This window comes from Limulus polyphemus, unplaced genomic scaffold (genome assembly GCF_000517525.1).
Source record: "Limulus polyphemus unplaced genomic scaffold, Limulus_polyphemus-2.1.2 Scaffold1198, whole genome shotgun sequence".
Classification (NCBI taxonomy): domain Eukaryota; kingdom Metazoa; phylum Arthropoda; class Merostomata; order Xiphosura; family Limulidae; genus Limulus; species Limulus polyphemus.
The window spans coordinates 171,073-177,767 of NW_013666808.1; positions in this window are offsets into that span (position 1 = coordinate 171,073).

Here is a 6,695-nt window from a genome sequence, read left to right on the forward strand (position 1 = left end):
CCACATTCACTTAAACTTAACAATCTTTATAACACACGCTATAAATCACAGTGATTCGCACACTTTACTTACGGTGCCTACTGTTGCTTGACTCAATTATCTATTTCTTCAATCTATCTATCTATCGCTGGCTTTTTTGCCAGGCTTATATACTAAAAAAGAGGGCGTCTAGCAAACACTCGGACATTCGCGGGGTTTCCCGATAATTCTAGAAACTCCAGTGCGCATACTCCCAGCGTCACGCGACTTCCGCTGTCGTAACACTATATTTGGCATAAATATGTGGAAGGCGGTAGTATCTTTGACATAGTTCCCAGGGCTTTTATAGATGAATTAGGTAGAAACTTCATGATGAACAACCAAAGGTGAAGAAAGTAACACGGGTTTTGTAGATCAGTCCTCCAAGACTTTGTCCACAAGTCCATTTCGCCTTTGTTTGTTCCTGGGGGGGGGGGGGTTCAAGTGCTTTTGGATTTTATAATCACGCGCTACCAAGAAATGATAGCCTGTTTTGAAACAGAACTATGCCTATCCTAGAGGTAATCGTTTCTGGACCGAAAATCCAGCAGTTCATGGTTCGTGTCCCATTAGTGGAAAAATATTCTCAGCATTTTGGGGCAGGGGCGTCGAAAGCCAGCACGGACCCCGGGGCTAACATCTTCGCCGGCTCCCTTTTCTCTCTCTCTCTTTTAATATTTTAAAAAAAATTATTAATAGAAGATCCTAAGTTAGACAGCAACGAGCTCATAAACAAGTCAAACTCATACCAACAGCGTAAAAACGTGCTTTACGGCATAGCCAGGTTTCATTCGCCCGGACCCCTGGGCAATTGCACCTTTTACCCTACCTCTGTCGGTGGGCCTGCTTTGGGGGTATGTGTGCGGTATAAGACTGACGGTCATATCGTACTGTTCGGTCAGATAAGGGTAGCCCAAGAGTTGGCGGTGGATGCTGTTGACTAGCTGCCTTTGTTTCTAGTCAAAATTAGAGGCGATTACTTGGGATAACCCTTTGTGTAGCTTTGCGGGAAATTCTAAAACAAAACTTTCAAACCAATTTTTAGAAGGATTACAAAAATATTAAAGGGTTTATCTGTTATTTCTTTCGGTTCATTTCTTTGTGCATGACATGGTTCGGGATTACTACTTCTTATCTGGAATCCTGAGCTAAAACAGAGCCAAAAGGCGGTTATCCAGAGTTATTTGAAGTATTGATTTTTCATTAATAGTCATTTTTGAAACATTTTTTTTCGCTGTTTGATACCCTATTATTCTGTAGTGCTCGATTTTTGTTAGATGAAACTTATAACTCCCTTATCAGAAATTTGTTAAAACAACAAAAATATCAAAAAACCTACAGATAAGACAACATTACTGCTGCACGTGTCCTGCTGATAGCTGAAAGTAACAATGAAAAGTAATAATAAAAATGTTAGGCCTATAGTAACAGTGAAAAATCATAAATATGATAGGCCTATAGTTATTGTTAACTGAAAGTGCTTTCCCATTTTGTGTTTTATAACATACCAATATAATCGCAATTTACCAATTATATGCATTACCCATAAAATATTTAAACGATTTATTTCAAAATGTTAAGAGAAGAATGTAAGAAATTCAAGTAAAATAATATTTTAAATTTTGCTTCAATAAATTTTACCAAATTGTCGCTTCTGTTTTATCATGCATGTGTTTATTTATTTTACTATTGTTACGTCTCCGTTTGTTAATTGATTTTCCGTAACTTCGTACCGACGAAACTTAAGCGACACAAGCCTTTACTTAATAAAACTGGTTTATTCTTTCCGAATATAACTTAACCGATACACTCAACAATCGCGCTAAACAAACGCTATAGCAACGAACGTCAATAATACTCCGACCGCAGATCAATTACTCACTATCTATACACACATTACCTTCCCTTCTTTTATATACCAGCGTAACCTATTTCTAGTAAGAACTTGAACATTCGACAAAGTACATGATAGTTCTAGAAACGTTGCGTCACGGCGGTCATGTGACTGGTGACGCAACACTATGTATGTTACCATTAAAACAATTTTGACAACATTTTTTTCGTATTTCTCCATTATTTAGCGTATTGTTTTATCTGTTAAAATTCGTTGTTTATTGATAACCCAAGTGTCTGGAAATAAAATCTTGTTTCAGTCGAAGAACAAAGTCGTAATTCGATTTGTAAAACTTTCTCACGTGTTTGAAAGAAGCAGGCAGGAGACGATCCCGAAACATAAATTTATTTACCCAGTCATAATATTTTAATAAGCCTTAATATTGGACCATGTGTTTTAATTGTTTGTTGTTAAGCACAAAGCTAAACAATGTGCTCTCTGTGCTCTGCTTATCGCTGGTATCGAAACCCGATTTTTTAGCGTTAGAAGTTCGCATACTTACCGTTGAGCCATCGGGGGCCGCATTGCGTGAATGTGGTGAATGTAAGTTCACAATTATTTTTTTATTTATTGCTATTATTTAAAAATTAGCAAAGTAGTTTCTCTATAAAAAAAAAACCTACTCATGCTCATCGCATTAGAAGTTAGGTTAGATATATAACATTTACACTATTCAAGCTGTTCGCTCAGTTTACACTAAACTTGATCAGATCGTAGTAACAGGTAAGGAAATCTGAAATTGGTCAAGGTTTACGTCATTCCTTTGTAAATTAACATAAAATTTAATTAAGCGAACGAGAATATTTCCGAAGGCTACAGTCACAGACAATATAAAAAAAACAGTAAAAAACTGCTGTTCTGTAGGATATTATATGTTTATGTATGTGTAAACATCGGTGGTACAATAAACTGTCGAATTGCGCTCTGTAGTGAAAGATCATATCTAAGTGTTTATTTCCGTAATGAAATTAAAGTATTGGCAAAAAAATCGCAAAAGAGAAGTACTGTTATATTTTATGAAAAATACATAAAGTGACCACAATGGCCCTCAATAAGTTCAGTACAAACATTTTTATAGCTAAAACTTGAAAAAGAACAATACAATTTTACTAAAGTTGATTAAAATGTCAACATAATTTGATGCTGCCAGTGCATCATCGATATTCAAACTTAATGTTTAAACGTGAATTTCAGCCCTACACAGCAGCCATGATCAACTAATTTACATATTTATTATCCACAGGGAAAATACGATTAACAATGTACATATAACGCAACAATAAAGATAATTAAGTTGTCTCTCCTCCCAAAATACAATATGGCTAACAATATACATATCATGTGACACAACAATAAAGGTACTTTAGTAGTCTCATCTGCCTAGATACAATATGGCTAAATATGCACATACGATGCAACAATAACTTCAATAAGAATACTTAAGCACCCTTTCCTTCCTAAAGACAGTGTGATTAATAATGTACATATGCCTCAACAATGAAGGTGCTTAAGTAGCCCTTACCCTTGTAAACATTTCTAAGTTAATAGTTCAAGTTATTTGACTGGTCGGTTTTCATTTTTGCACTTCGTGGGTGTTTTTTATGTAAAAAGTATACCTTTTTAATTTAGTGTTATAAACAGAAAGGTAATATATATATATATATATATGCTTTTTTTTTCGAGGTTTGAGAAAAATTAAGTTTATGTCAGAAATAACTTGATTGGTCATTTAGTTGTTATTGTTAAGCGTCAAGCTAGTCACATCTGTGCTCTTCTCGCCACACACGTATCGAAACCCGATTTTTAGCGTCATAAGTCTTAAGACTTACCGCTGAGTCACTGGAAGGGAGGAAGGGCTCACAGATAAAAAAGTTTGTTTGTTTGTTTTAAAATAAAGCCACACTGAACTATTTGCAGTGTCCACCGCAAGGAATTGAACCCCGGAGTCTAGCGTTATAAGTCCGTAAACGTATAACTGTCCTACCGGAGGACCTAAATAATTAATGAATATAACTAGAGAGTGCTTTTGAGACCATTGACCTTTGTCTTTCATTGAAAAGTAGTATTTCGTTTTATGAATATCGAAAGGAAACATCATAGAGAACTTAACCTCATGGAGTTTGTATTCTCGTTATTGCAAGTAAGAGTTCATCCGTAGAAATTTGTCACCGAAAAGTTAAAATAAATTTTGGTTAAAACCTATATCCAGTGATAATATTTGCTCATGAATAATAAAGAAGATAAAGAAATTACTTACTGATATAAATTATTATTTGTAATCCATAACCTAGTGCTTTTTAAAATCCGGTAAGTCTATTTATTACCAGTGATATAAAATTGGTGGATATTCTATATTTTCTCGATGACATATTTATCGTTTTCGATACGTGCTACCATCTAGTGGCCATAATATGTAAGACAATTTTAAAAAGAATTGATGAAATAACTCACTTAACAAAATGAAATTATACATTACTGGAACAAATAAAAGGTCAACTAAGAAAAATCGTGTTAAAACATAAATACACAACTTTATAAATGCTCAAGTATTAGTTAATTCATACTACAATAACATCACCTTACAAAGTTTAATAATGTATTAGAATATGACGTCACGGAAAAGATAAACTCTGCGTTATCTGTAGAAAACTTCCAACAGGGCAAAGTATGTAGTTGTTAAAATAGAGCTTATTGAACATTTACTCGAGCATAGTAAACACATTCTAGAACAAAAGCTTTTGGAGTAAGTAAAAAAAGTAAATGTAATTTGTGATTATTGTGTCGTTTTTATTACATCCACACGGTCATCTCTACGTTCAGCGCTTAGACAAGTAGTAAGTTCAAATGTACGTCTTTTTCTTTCTTACTCAGTTAAATAAAATCACGAAATAATTCTTTTGACTATTTTTATGTATGTGTATATTTTTTATAAAGATGTAAGGATGAAAAACATTAGCCACCAGTAAACTAAAACCAACCTGGAATATATATACATATGCATTCATAAGTCTGAAGACTGTCCAAAATTTCGAAAAACCCTTAGTTTATCCAAAACGTGCTAGATATATATATATTTTTAAGTCAAGCGAAAATCAGCCTTAAATCAAATAACCTGAGCGCGCTGTGAAGTTAGGTTTATATACTTTAAAATGCCCTAGTAATGGAATTATATGTAACATATGAATGTTCTAAGTTGAATTTTTTATACTTAACTCAAAGCTTCTATATTACCCTGGCTCGAGAGTAAGTATGAAAGGCTACATATGCTCACTTTGTCTTTATTAATGTTTTATTAAGCTTGAGTCCCGAGTTCATTAAGCTGTATGGATCAGTTTTTAAGGCTGTTGTAAGTGTAGAGATGTCAGAAGAAGAAGGTTAGAATGAATATTTATTTGGTAAATGTGTGTTTAAATGACGTGCAGCATGCTGTTCATGTTAATTTAACCCTAGAGTTAATCCGTATAGATGATCCGGCATACTAGCCCGATAATATCGTTAACAGATAAAGTACCCAACTGATTCTATACAATGTAAATGTTAATAGTTTCATTTGTTTGTTGTTAAGTAGAAAGCTACACAATGAGCTATCTGTGTTGTGCTCACCACAGGTATCGAAACCTGTTTTTTAGCGTTATAAACCGTCAGACTTACCACTGGGCTCCTGTAGGGCTAATAGTTTACGATCTTGTATGTTGTCCTTATTATATATTGCAATTTCAAACTCGAAGGGTTGGTCTTTCACGTTTACTGTAGGAACTAACTTGAAATCTGATATATTTTGGTTGACTAGTGCTATCAGATTATCTTTACTTGTGTGTTGATTTACTCAGAACGTTGACTTACATGTAAGTTCTTATTTACTGAACGTCAAAATAGATTAAAATATCACTCCTAAAAATGATAGAGTGTCACTGTAATAAATTTAACTAAAGTCTAAAGCAGTTTTTTCAAACTTTTAGGTCGTACCCCCCCCCCCCCTTTTCTTCTTTGTGATAAATGGCACAGCATGGCCAGGTGATTAGGGCGCTCGACTCGCAATCTGAGGGTCGCGGGTTCAAATCCCCGTCCCACCAAACATTTTCATTCTTTCAGCCGTGGGGGCATTATAATGTGTCGGTCAATCCCACTATTCGTTGGTAAAAAAGTAGCCCAAGAGTTGGCGGTTGGTGGTGATGACTAGCTACCTTCCCTCTAGTCTTACACTGTTAAATTAGGGACGGCTAGCGCAGATAGTTCTCGTGTAGTTTTGCGCGAAACTCAAAACAAACCAAACTGTAATAAACTTTGCTCCTCCTCCAAATGTTCAGCCAATAATGACAACGATGAACTGAGCTTTAAAAAATCGAAATAAGAAACGTTTTCCTAACGCTTCTGACCTCCCCTCCCAAAAAATGTGATTGCGCCTCAAGGGGGGGTGCCCCCCACGGTTAGAGAGCCACTAGTCTAAAGTAATCAAAATCCAAAAAGAATTGCATGAACTACTTATCTTATAGACAGCGAGCAATATGTAGACTTCTAGAAGGGAAAATAAGCTGGATTAAATACAGTTTTCCTGTTCGAGCTCTGCACACCTGAGGAAGAATATAAATCTTTTTAAATTATATTAATTTTCAAAACCGTGCTTTACTCGTGTGAGTCTTTATGATATATATGATACCCATTTTCTCTTCTGCTAAGATAAGATTTCCTACAAGTGTACGCTGAGTGGTCACAAGTAAATAGACACCTAATGAAAATGATCCGCACACTAATTATCTTGTGCTACAACATGCCTAGAACTCAA